The sequence below is a fragment of the Staurois parvus genome, unplaced genomic scaffold (genome assembly GCF_062004578.1).
Source record: "Staurois parvus isolate SC_StPar_1 unplaced genomic scaffold, SC_StPar_1.0 ptg001090l, whole genome shotgun sequence".
In the NCBI taxonomy this organism is placed as follows: Eukaryota; Metazoa; Chordata; class Amphibia; order Anura; family Ranidae; genus Staurois; species Staurois parvus.
Genome location: NW_028318886.1, coordinates 1,219,684 through 1,232,964, shown reverse-complemented (window position 1 = coordinate 1,232,964; position 13,281 = coordinate 1,219,684). Strand labels below are relative to the sequence as shown.

Here is a 13,281-nt window from a genome sequence, read left to right as displayed (position 1 = left end):
ATATCTAAATTAATTGGATTTTAAATTATTTCAGTCACACAATTTTCTATTGTTTATCCCCTATTACAAATGTACTCTTGAAAAATTGTAAGTGGTGAAAGATTTTATATATAGATTGTAAGCTCTAAGGAGCAGGGTCCTTTGTTTCCTCTTGTACCAAATTGTATTGTAACTGTATTGTCTCCCTTCATTTTGTAAAGCACTGGGCAAACTGTTGGCGCTATATAAATCCTGTATAATAATAATATTTTTTTCCCCCCGTTATTTGATAGTTATAACAGTGGGCACCTGACACATTATACCTGGATTTTTTTTTTACTTTTTTTTTTTTAATGAAGTTGAATTCTGCATTAACTGTTTGATTGGAACGCCCCCTTCCAATATCAACAGGTGTAAAACATATTACATTAGTAATGAATCAGCAGAACATAAGCACTGCTCATGAATGCTTGTTACAAAAACTAAAATTAACCTTTTCTTTATATGTTTTTATTTCTAAGGACATTTTGCCACTGGAAATGTTTAATGATTTATTTAAGACCGAAAGACCAACACTATAATAAAACCTTTCCGCACAATAAACTCCATTATTGTTTCTAACAATGCAGCCTGTAATTATGTTGTTTGGTATTTATAAATGAATTTCATGCTGACATTTAAAATAAAAATAAAAAATGTTTAGATGCTAAAAGATTCTTACATTATAGCTTGATATATCCTGCTTTCCTATATTTCAAAAGGAATACATCCAAGAGGTGCTGAGAATGTAATACTTATTTACATAGAGCATTGAAGAGAACAGAATCAATTGGAAAGCCCACTGGCTTTGGTTAGACAGATTACATGCAAACAGAGCTACCCTCCAGTGGGTAAATCATTGAAAGTACAATGCAAACAGATGGAGGGCCAGATCAAATTTATAAAATATTCCACATTTTCACACACAAACTTCCAATGCATTTCGGGGGGCTAAAAAAAACCCTTCATCAGAGCTATACGAAAGTTTACAACCCCAATTACAAAAAAGCTGGGATGCTTTATCTATATTTAAAAAAAAAAGGTAATTTTGAAATTGATGACAGCAACATGTCCCAAAAAAGTTGGGAAAGGGCAACAAAATGCTGGAAAAGTATGTGGTATTAACATATTATTAATATTAGTGGTAATACATATACATTGACATATATTTGTAATGCTACAATTTTGGCCATGTTCAATAAATAAATATATATATATATATATATATATATATATATATACACATACACTGCATGTTGAAATGTGTTTTTATTACAAAATACATGAAAACTTTTTTTTACATATAAGACGTCATTTTTACATATATTTGTAAATGCATTCCAAAAATGTAGATTGGTATTTTTTAAAGACATACAGTATATTTGAAAATGTATTTTTAAAAATACTTTTCATATATTTTGAAATAACGCCTTTCAACATACAGTATGTGTGTGTATATGTATATATGTAAATATATTGAATATGGCCAAAATTGTAGTATTTCAAATATATGTCAATATATTTGGGAAGAATATGTTTAAAATATTATTCAAATATATTTTTCTTCCATGTTGGTATGGGGGTGCATTATTGCATATGGATTGGGCAGCTTGCACATTTGGAAAGGCACCATCAATGCCAAAAGGATTATCCATGTTTTAGAGTAGCATATGCTCACATCCAGACAGAGCCTTTTTCAAGGAAAGCCTTGCATATTTCAGCAGAACAATGCTAAACCACATACTGCATCTATGACAACAGCATGGGTTCGTAGTAGAAGAGTACAGGTGCTTAACTGACTTGCCTGCAATCCAGACCTTTCACCAAATAAAAATATGACGCATCTTGAAACAAAAAATACAACAAAGCAGATCCAGGACTGCTGAACAGTTAGAATCCTATATCAGGCAAGAATGGGATAACTCTCCCAAAACTCCAGCAACTGGTCTCCTCAGCTCCCAGATGTTTATAACATTTTGAGATGCTGCTGTCATCAATTTCAAAATTACCTTATTTTTTTCTTAAAAATGCTGCATTTTTAAAGTTTAAACATTTGATGTTTTCTACTGTGAACAAAATATGGGTTTATGAGATTTGCAAATCATTGCATTCTGTTTATGTAGATTTTACACCACATCCCAACTTTCTTAGAATTGGGGTTGTAATAAACATGTCAGTTTTAAAAGGACAATACAATAATACAGCTCCATGTTACCAATTAAAAAAATATATATAAAAAGTCACATACTATATAAGTAAACATGAAATTACTTCAAAACGTACATTCATAAAAATAAATACAACACGATAATAATGATTATTTTGTCATTACTGAGGTGGTTCAAATTATAGGGATCAAAGGTATGGATCAGTTTGTTATAGCACATATCTCATAAAATACTTATTCAATATGTTGATATGGTACTGTAAGCCGTGTACCGGGGTGGGCTCCCCAGGATACAGTGAAGTCACGAACGAGGAAAGCAACCCCAACACCAGCTTTTGCCACAACAGAATTTTACTTAGATGTGGCAATTATGCACAACCACAAATGCTGGAAACATACAATAAATTTACATACACCCAGCCCAAAGGCTGAGACCCTTGTGCTGCACAGCACGGCGCCTCCTGATGGATGAAGGTAGTAAGTGTAGTAATTTACCTACTGGCGGGCACAAATAAGCTGCCACACCTTACCCGTTATTACCCTAAAAGAGCAGGAATCAGTGTATGGGTGTATGGTATGGGCTAGCCTGCGGTGCAGCACAACAGCTTACAATCTTACACAAATCTACAGTATTCCCTCTCCCATAACTGGTCCTGTAGCACGTGCCTGAGTATTCCTGCTGAGCAAAACGCCAGTCTGGCTTGAGTTTGTAGGATTTTATCAGCTCTCCAATGTGAAATGTCACTTTAAGTTGTGGAGTCCTTCCAATAATCAGTAACAACACTTGTGGCCTGACACAAACAGAGACCCTAACTAACTATAAGCCTGGACTCAGTCTCAAGGCGCCAACACTGAAATGAGGTGCGTGCACGATCTTACCGACCCGGGTCTGCTTTGCATCCGCTGGTGACTTTGAACAGAACAAATGTCTCTCCAACAAGCATGCGGTCTTGCCGTATATGTTGTTTAGTTCCTCTGCTCTCATCAGCATTCCTGGCAGCAATCTCATCAGCTTCCTGGCAGCAATCTCATCAGTATTCCTGGCAGCAATCTCATCAGCATTCCTGGCAGCAATCTCATCAACTTCCTGGCAGCAATCTGATCAGCTTGACTCAGCTCAAACGACCTCTTCTTTCAGCATCATCCAAAACATGGCTGCAGTCTCCTCTTCCTGTTCACTAAACTCCAACTCTGAGTGCAAAACCCCACCTCTTCATGAATATACAAATATCTATGCAGTCTGAGGCTGTGTTAGAAAAACAGTGACATCTTGTGGCTAAACTGCAGAATGTCAGTCAAAACATTAATTTACTTCCACACAGTGTTCAAACAATGAGAGCTGTTTCCCCATCTCACACTACAACAGTTTAACAATGTGTAATGTATAAAATCATGCAATAAAAAACAAAATTATGTCATTACTCTGACTGGATTGTGGCAGAATGTTGAAACCAGATACATATTATGAATTAATTATTCAATACTATAAAACAGGGTTCTCCAGGCTTTTCAGCGTGAGGGCTACATTGTATATTTTACAAATAATTGCAGGCCAAAAAAATCCCCATCAGAGTCCCCCTTACACCTGGGTCCCTATCTGAGTCCCCTTACATTATGTTCCCAATCACAGCTCCCCCTTATATCAGGGTCCCCATCCCATACATCAAAGTCCCAGCAGAGTTTCTCCTTACACCAGAAGCAGAAGCCATAGGCAGCTTTTTCTGACCCTAATCCTCAATTTGAGAATATGCTACTGACCCTAGCTGCAGATCGGATGTGGCACTCAGGCTGTAGCTTGGAGACCCCTGCTCTTAATCAAGTTGGTATTGTGCTAGGAAACTTGCTCAGTATAGACAAAATAATCATATTTATTATCCTGTTGTATTTAGTATCATGCATATCATTTTTGTGATGTTTTGCAGTGATTTTATGATTATGTATACATGACTTTATATATTAAATTATTCACATGGATATTTATTATTGCATTGTCCTATTAAATTTACATTTTTAATTATACTTTCTTGTAGCCCTGATGAATGGGGCTTTCTGACCTATGAAACGCATCGTTGTTTTAATGTGAACCATTAATTGGATTCTTTTACAATTTTGTTCTGGTGCTCCTTCTGTTTGGCTTATGTTTATATATTTTAGACATGTGCAGAATGGAAAAATTTGTTTAGTTTCATTTCAGATAAATTTGTTATGTTACTAATTTCGTTTCATGGATTCGTTTTGGAATTAGTTTAGTTTTGTTCCATTTATTTATTTTTGAAGGAATTCCAAATTTTCAGAACAATGCAGATCAGTCAAAAATGTATCTACTGATCCATATTGTGTGTGAAGAATAGCTGGTTTTTAAGGAACGTGCCATGGAGCCGGCCGCCACATCATTAACAACTGATGACTCATCAGCTGTCAGTGGGTTTCCCCACTGACAGCTGAATGTAAACAAAAGAATGCTGGCAATTACAAAGTTTAAGAAAAAACTGAGTGGGTCCGCCCTCAATCCTTATCAGGCCCTTCAGATCTGGTATGGATTTTAAGGGGAACCCCTATGCCAAAATTAAAAAAAAAATGGCATGGGGTCCCCTTCAAAATCCGTACCAGACCGTTATCCAAGCATGCAGCCTGGCAGATCAGGAAAGGGGGGGATGAGTGAGTGCCATAACCTTACCAGGCCACATGCCCTCAACATGGGGGATGCTTTGGAGCTGGGGGGCTCCCCCCAAAGCACCATGTTAAAGTGGACAAGGGCATCCTCCCCACAACTCTAGGCGGTGGTTGTGGGGTTCTCTGAGCAGGGGGCTTATCGGAATCTGGAAGGGGAGGGCCCCAAATCCCAGCCTTCTCCCCTATGTGAATGTGTATGGGATACATACATATGTTTAATATATTTTGAGGCAGAGTTTGGCTATAACAGACAGTACTGTATGACACTAATTAGAACAATCTTATTTTAGGGGGTGGCATCATGCTTCAAATTTTACTGTGGTAATTTTTTCCAAGCTTTTTCTTTTCCTTCTTTTAACTACATCTTGACATTTGTGGTCATTTTCAGGAAGATTTTTGGGGCGTAAGGGTTGCAGGAATGTTGAGGAGGATCACAAGGCACTTTACAGCCTGTGTAAAATGAAACCATCTCTTCTTTATCCAGTTTTGTTGGCCTGTACAGTCACAGGTATACGTAACTGAGAGTAGCCCAAGGAAGCAAGGTGTCTAAATACAACCCTGTACAAATAGAGACCAGCGGTCCCTTCCAGCTTAGCACTAAAGAGTAGTGCCCTTCTAGTGTGCTAGTCATTAAAGGAGAACTAGCTCTTTTGGCTGTACTTCTCCTGTGGATCACAGAAGTGCAGTTTGCTCTGCACTCCAGTGACATGTTTTCAGCTGATAGTGGGCTGACGTCCACTGTCGGCTGATGTCACTAAGCAGGTCCAGGCTGGGGAAAGATCCCGACATTAAAGTCGGGATCCACCCCTGAATCTGGAGCAGCATTTGGCTTAGCCTCTCAGCAAGCCATTGAGAGCTTGAACCAGCCTATCCCTCCCCCTCCACAGCCCAGCTCTCCAGTGAGCGCGCGGGGGTGTCAGAGCAGACAGCGGTGACTGACAGTCACCGTTCTTTGCTCAAAGCGGCTGTGAGAATTCAGCGATCAGCAGTCATGTGAGTTCTCACACTTAGGCTACGTTCACACTAGCCTTGTGTGCAGGCGGCAGAGAGGCGTTTGGGAAGCGTTTTTACCGCTTCCCAAACGCCTCTGCCAATTCTGCACATTACAGCACATGGTGCTGTTCTAACAGGAGCGTTTGCGTCGCGTCGCATTGCGTCGCGGCAAAACGGACGCCTCTGGTCGAGTCAGGAGGCTTTGAAGCCTCCTATTCTCGTCTATGGTGCCGCTCCGCAAACGCCCGGCCGGCGTTTGCGGTGCGGTTGCGACGCGGTTGCGGGGTGTTTGCGGAGCGGTAACACCACTCAAATGCATTATAGGCGTTTGTGGGGCGTTATTAACGCTCGGCAAACGCCTAGCAACCGCCGCTAAACCGCACATGCGGCGTTTGCGGAGCGTTAATAACGCTCCGCAAACACCGGACCAACGCTTGCCAAACGCTATAGGGGCGTTTGGCAAGCGTTGGCAAAACAGCCTAGTGTGAACGAGCCCTTAGAGCCGGATGCAGCATCGGATTGGGGAAAAAACAAAAACCCCATACTTCTCTTTTAAGTAAATATAGTTGGCTCCTCTGTAGGCAGAGGAGCAGGGGTTACTTGTGTTTAGAAGGCTGTGCAGTGCTTCACAGGCTGTGGCTCTGTTACCTACCCCTCTCTTTTGGAACTCACTAAACTTCCAGAACAGACCTAGAAGGTGGGGGAGCAGCCCATAAATATTCTAAAAGCCTGACAATCTGGGTGCAGATTTCAGTCATCTGGAGGGAACCTTGTGCTAGGACCTTGCCCCTGGGGTAGAGAAGAAGAGAAAAGGGAAAAGAGGAGAGGAGGAAGAGAAGAGAGCTCCAGCAACTCACCCAGCTTATGTCTCAGCTAGGCTTAGCTGCAGATTTATAGCCAAGCCAGAAGCAGCCTGTCCAGCAGAAAGGCTAGGGCAGCAGTCACTCTGAATCCTGGGAGCTTCCTAAAAGGGAATAAGTGAGTACAGACCAGCCATCACACCCTAAAGGAAGGGGAGGACAGTGAAGTGCAATACCTCACATGTTTGGGTCCAAGTGTAGTTCAAGTGCAGTGCAAGACATCCAGGAACACGCTATTTCTCTAACCTTGGGTCTACAGCAGGTGCACAGTTTGCAGTTCAGAATATAGCAGCCAGAGATTTAAGCAGGTCCTCAACTGTTTGTACAATGTTCTACAAGGTTTCCTTAGTTTGGGGTATCCCATGCACCCCCATTACCCATCCAAGTTCATTGCTCCTAAAATAAACACAAAACCAAAACACCTAGACTGTTTATTGAGCCATCTGGGAGAATGTGGAAAATTCTTTTTGCCTGGTTGTGGGTGCTGTGTGGGGGAAATAGGCCCAAAATCCAGCAGCCCTTTCGGGGGTAGTGCTATAAAAGTGTTAGGTTAAGCCTTTTGTAATATTTGCAAACTTGTAATGGATTCATCCATTTAATGGCCTTCAACTGTAGTTATAGCCAGTGTCCAGGAACTAATGACATGCTTGAGGGATTACATGTTCTGTACTGGAAAAATGTCATTAACTGCTATTAAATTGATTGAATACTTCCTTATAAATATAGTCACAAAATAGCAACTCATCTATAAGATGAAGGTCCTATTTAATCTGACATCATATAATCATTCTGGGTATTTTTTTGGTTAGAAACCTTGCCTAGGTTAAAGCTATACAATTTAAAGGGGGAATCAATATTTGCTTAATTTTAGTTTTTATGCACAATATATTGTACATATTTACTTAAAGAGTGAATCCTTGCAGTAAACATAAACACAATAAAAGTAATAATACCATTGCAGTGCCACTTACAACTAGCAGATGGCCTCCTCCAGACACCTTTATCTGAATCTACTCTCACTAGCCACTTTATTAGGAACACCTTGCTAATGCCAAGAAAATATCCCCCACACCATTACACCACCACCAGCCTGAACCATTGATACAAGGCAGGATGGAGCCATGCTTTCATGTTGTTTATGGCAAATTCTGACCCTACCATCTGAATGTCACACCAACCAGTCTGCCCACTCTCCTCTGACCTCTGACATCAACAAGGCATTTTCATCCACACAACTGCCACTCACTGGATATTTTTTCCTTTTGGACCATTCTCTGTAAACCCTAGAGATGGTTGTGCGTGAAAATACCAGTAGAGCAGCAGTTTTTGAAATACTCAGACCAGCCTGTCTGGCACCAACAACCATGCCACATTCAAAGTCACTTAAATACCCTTTCTTCCCTATTCCGATGCTCGGTTTGAACTTCAGCAAGTCATCTTCATCACGTCTACATTCCTAAATGCATTGAGTTGCTGCCATGTGATTGGCTGAATAGTTTGTGTTTGTGTTACCAAGCAATTGAACAGGTGTACCTAAGAAAGTGGCCAGTGAGTGCATAGGCATGAGAGGGCTTTCTCTTGAATGGATGCAGGATGTACAAATCTCCCTTGATTCATTTCTTTATCAGAGTCCTGACTCAGTCCTCATACTTGTGTAATGCCCTCCAGATTAGCTACAGTTGCAAGAAAAAGTATATGAACCCCTTGGGATTACGTGGAGTTTTGCATGAATTGGGCATAAAATGTGCTCTGAATGTCATCTAAGTCACAACAATAGAAGAACACAGTCTGCTGAACATAATACTACACAAACATTAGATGTTGCTATGGTTTAATTGCACATAACATGTAAACATTCACAGTGCAGGGAGGAAAAAGTATGTGAACCTTTGGACTTAATAACTGGTTGACCCTCCTTTGGCAGCAATAACCTCAACCAAACGTTTCCTGTAGTTGCAGATCAGACCTGCACAATGATCTGGAGTAATTTTGGACCACTCCTCTTCACAAAACTGTTTCAGTGTAGCAATATTCTTGGGATGTCTGGTGTGAATCGCTCTCTTAAGGTCATGCCACAGCATTTCAATCGGGTTGAGGTCAGGACTCTGACTGGGCCACTCCAGAAGGCGTATTCTGTGCTGTTGCAGCCAATGTTTTGTTGAATTACTTGTATGTTTTGGGTCATTGTCCTGTTGCATCACCCATTTTCTGCGGAGCTTCAGTTGGCGGACAGAAGGTCGTACGTTTTCCTGCAAATTGTCTTGATAAACTCTGGAATTCATTTTCCCATCAATAACAACAATCCGTCCAGGCCCTGAGGCAGCAAAGCAGCCCCAAACCATGATGCTCCCTCCGTCATGTTTTACAGTGGGGATGAGGTTTTGATGTTGGTGTGCTGTGCCTTTTTTTCTCCACACATAGTGTTGTGTGTTCTTCCCAAACAACTCAATCTTGGTTTCATCTGTCCACAGTATATTTTGCCAGTAGTGCTGTGGAACATCCAAGTGCTCTTTTGCAAACTTCAAACATGCTGCAATATTCTTTTTGGACAGCAATGGCTTCCTCCGTGGTGTCCTCCCATGTACTCCATTCTTGTTTAATGTTTTCCTTATTGTAGATGTGTCAACAAAAATGTTAGCATGTGCCAGAGATTTCTGTAGGTCTTTAGCTGACACTCTGGGATTCTTCTTTACCTCATGCAGCATTCTGCGCTGTGCTCTTGCAGTCATTTTTACAGGACAACCACGCCTAGGGAGAGTAGCAACAGTGCTAAACTTTCTCCATTTGTAGACAGTCTGTCTTACCGTGGACACACGAACATCAAGGCTTTTGAAGATACTTTTGTAACCCTTTCCAGCTTCATGCAAGTCAACAATTCTTGATCGTAGGTCTTCTGAGAGCTCTTTTCTGCGAAGCATGGTTCACATCAGACAGTGCTTCTTGAAACCAGTAAACCCAAAACAGGTGTGTGTTTTTTAAGGGCAGGACAACTGTCAGCAACACATCCAATATCATCACACTGATTGGAGTCAAGGTTGGCTCACTCCTGGCTCCAATTAGCTCTGGGAGAAGTCATTAAGCTAGGGTCTCACATACTTTTTCCTCCCTGCACTGTGAATGTTTACATGTTATGTGCAATTAAACCATGGCAACATCTAATGTTTGTGTATTATTATGTTCAGCAGACTGTGTTCTTCTATTGTTGTGACTTAGATGACATTCAGAGCACATTTTATGCCCAATTCATGCAAAACTCCATGTAATCCCAAGGGGTTCATATACTTTTTCTTGCAACTGTAGCTAACCTGGAGGGCATTACACAAGTATGAGGACTGAGTCAGGACTCTGATAAAGAAATGAATCAAGGGAGATTTGTACATCCTGCATCCATTCAAGAGAAAGCACTCTCATGCCTATGCCCTCACTGGCCACTTTCTTAGGTACACCTGTTCAATTGCTTGGTAACACAAACACAAACTATTCAGCCAATCACATGGCAGCAACTCAATGCATTTAGGAATGTAGACGTGATGAAGATGACTTGCTGAAGTTCAAACCGAGCATCGGAATAGGGAAGAAAGGGTATTTAAGTGACTTTGAATGTGGCATGGTTGTTGGTGCCAGACAGGCTGGTCTGAGTATTTCAAAAACTGCTGCTCTACTGGTATTTTCACGCACAACCATCTCTAGGGTTTACAGAGAATGGTCCAAAAGGAAAAAATATCCAGTGAGTGGCAGTTATGTGCAATTAAACCATGGCAACATCTAATGTTTGTGTAGTATTATGTTCAGCAGACTGTGTTCTTCTATTGTTGTGACTTAGATGACGTTCAGAGCACATTTTATGCCCAACTCATGCAAAACTCCACGGAATCCCAAGGGGTTCACATACTTTTTCTTGCAACTGTATATAGAGTTGTTTTCTTTTTTTGTAGAAACTGATTTAAACCGTTCAAATGCGACATCCGTAAATAACAAATGAAACAAGAAAACACAAAATATAGGACTTTTAATGGCAGTAACGGAGAACCCACACATTTTTGTATAAAAGTACAAATTTTATTCATTACACCAGAACAACATTAAAATTTCTGTAATTGAAAATAAAATTGCTCAATATAAATTCCAATGCTTCCTACTGCTGACTCATTCTACCACATAATAACAATACATATGTCAAAACATTGATAGTGTGGTATCTACAACAATCATCGTATTGGTGAGTCCTCATGAGCCAAAGCGTTTCTCTTATCCTTCCTCAGGATTATTGAGATTACAGCAGAGGTTACTATATTAAAGAACAAGACAGCATTTGATATAAATGGCAAATGTCATACATATCCGAAGCATAGCTTTATACATATAGAACTCAGATTAAACAATACTATATCAATATATATAGAAGCATAGATCCACCTTAATTGAGCATGTATCCACAACATGTGTAGTCCCCTTGGGCAGGCACTGTAGCACATACAGTAACATACAGCAACTGGAAAATCACAGTAAATCTTGTTCTATAACAGATATATACATATGAACATGCCATATAACCATAATGAGTCATGCTATCCAATATAGCAACATCATCAACTGTACCTGTTGGATTTCAGTCAATGGTCAAGCCCACTTGTTTATAACTGGATATATGCTGCTGGAAATAATAGTTGGCATGCAAGTCTGCATCGCCATTGGGTAAGATAAGGTCCCTTTAAAAAGGAAAATATATGGGATTGGAAAGATGCTACATATGGAGCCAAATAAACTAACCAAATTACTATCAGGGGGCCAAACTTTTCTGATAACATGCCTCTTATGATATATATGAATTACCAATAGTTGGACACATCTTGGAAAAGGACAGAGCATTGCAGCCCTCCATCCAACTGGCCTTCAAAGTGTTAGGGAATATCATAGAAGTTAGTCTTTAAGAGCGGCATATGTGAAATCCTACAACAGATACAAACCACCAGAATGAACAATACAGGCCCCTATATATTACTCAACTTCTATTCCAAATAAGTCAAATGGCTATCCAATATCTTAATTTCTTACCATAGTATAACCAGCTGAGACTGATTGTGCCTCACCGGGACTCCCTGGACAATGATTAGAGTAGTCCCTCCCCTTATATGTGCACCCACCGATGGAATCCCGCCATAGTGGCAGGTGACTTCATCCATCGGCGCAGCTGACACGACTGGTCATGCGTGGTCACCCAGGAAACTCACCCCCCGCAGATCGGGGCAATCCCCAGGATGGATGCTGAACCCGGCATCCATCTGAGGTGGAATCGGCAGCACAGAGCATGGAGCACACCAACAGTGGGGCACCCCATTAAATTCTGTTCAGCAATGCACAGCTGCTCATGAAAGCCAAATGCCCGCCACAAAAGTAAAGGAGAAACAACACACATAGCATGGCAAAGCCCACAATATTTCTACTGCATTTAGTAGTTATACAAGGACTGTTTCATACAAATCCAAACTGATCCTATTAGTTCACCATATGAATACACTGTAATTTGACATACTGTACAAAAAAACCCCTGGACATTGTTTGGGGGAATCCACACTGAATTAGAAGAAGAGATTAAAGCTAAATTTGTCATTAAGGCCTGGAGGAGTGGTGACCCGAAGGTCATAAATCCACTTAGCCTCCTTTTGTAAGACATATCTGTCAAAATTGCCCCCTCTGGGGTCTTATACTTTTGCTAGGGCTGCAAATTTGATCATAGAATAATCATAAATATGTTTAAGACCCACATGAGCTCCTATGGGTGTGTTTAATAGACCATTTTGAGCATAATAAATATGGTCCTTGACTCTCTTCCAAAATCATCTAATGGGTTTGCCAATGTAGAAAGCTCCACATTGACACAACATAATGTACAGGTGAAACTCGAAAAATTAGAATATCATTCAAAAGTTAATTTATTTCAGTAATGCAACTTAAAAGGTGAAACTAATATATGAGATAGACTCATTACATGCAAAGCAAGATAGTTCAAGCCATGATTTGTCATAATTATGATGATTATGGCTTACAGCTCTTGAAAACCCCAAATCCACAATCTCAGAAAATTAGAATATTGTGAAAAGGTGCAATATTCTTGGCTCAAAATGCCCCACTCTAATCAGCTAATTAAGCCATAACACCTGCAAAGGGTTCCTGAGCCTTTAAATGGTCTCTCAGTCTGGTTCAGTAGGAATCACAATCATGGGAAAGACTGCTGACCTGACAGTTGTGCAGAAAACCATCATTGACACCCTCCATAAGGAGGGAAAGCCTCAAAAGGTAATTGCAAAAGAAGTTGGATGTTCCCAAAGTGCTGTATCAAAGCACATTAATAGAAAGTTATGTGGAAGGGAAAAGTGTGGAAGAAAAAGGTGCACAAGCAGCAGGGATGACCGCAGCCTGGAGAGGATTGTCAGGAAAAGGCCATTCAAAAGTGTGGGGGACTTTCACAAGGAGTGGACTGAGGCTGGAGTCAGTGCATCAAGAGCCACCACACACAGACGGATCCTGGACATGGGCTTCAAATGTTGTATTCCTCTTGTCAAGCCGTTC

General features: G+C 40.5%; 1 protein-coding gene across 2 annotated transcripts in view; it reads right to left on the bottom strand.

The window, feature by feature from the left end:
* PHYHIP (phytanoyl-CoA 2-hydroxylase interacting protein) overlaps window positions 1-13,281 on the bottom strand; it is a 47,451-nt gene that overhangs the window by 19,101 nt on the left and 15,069 nt on the right. The gene's annotated exons all lie outside the window — the stretch shown is intronic.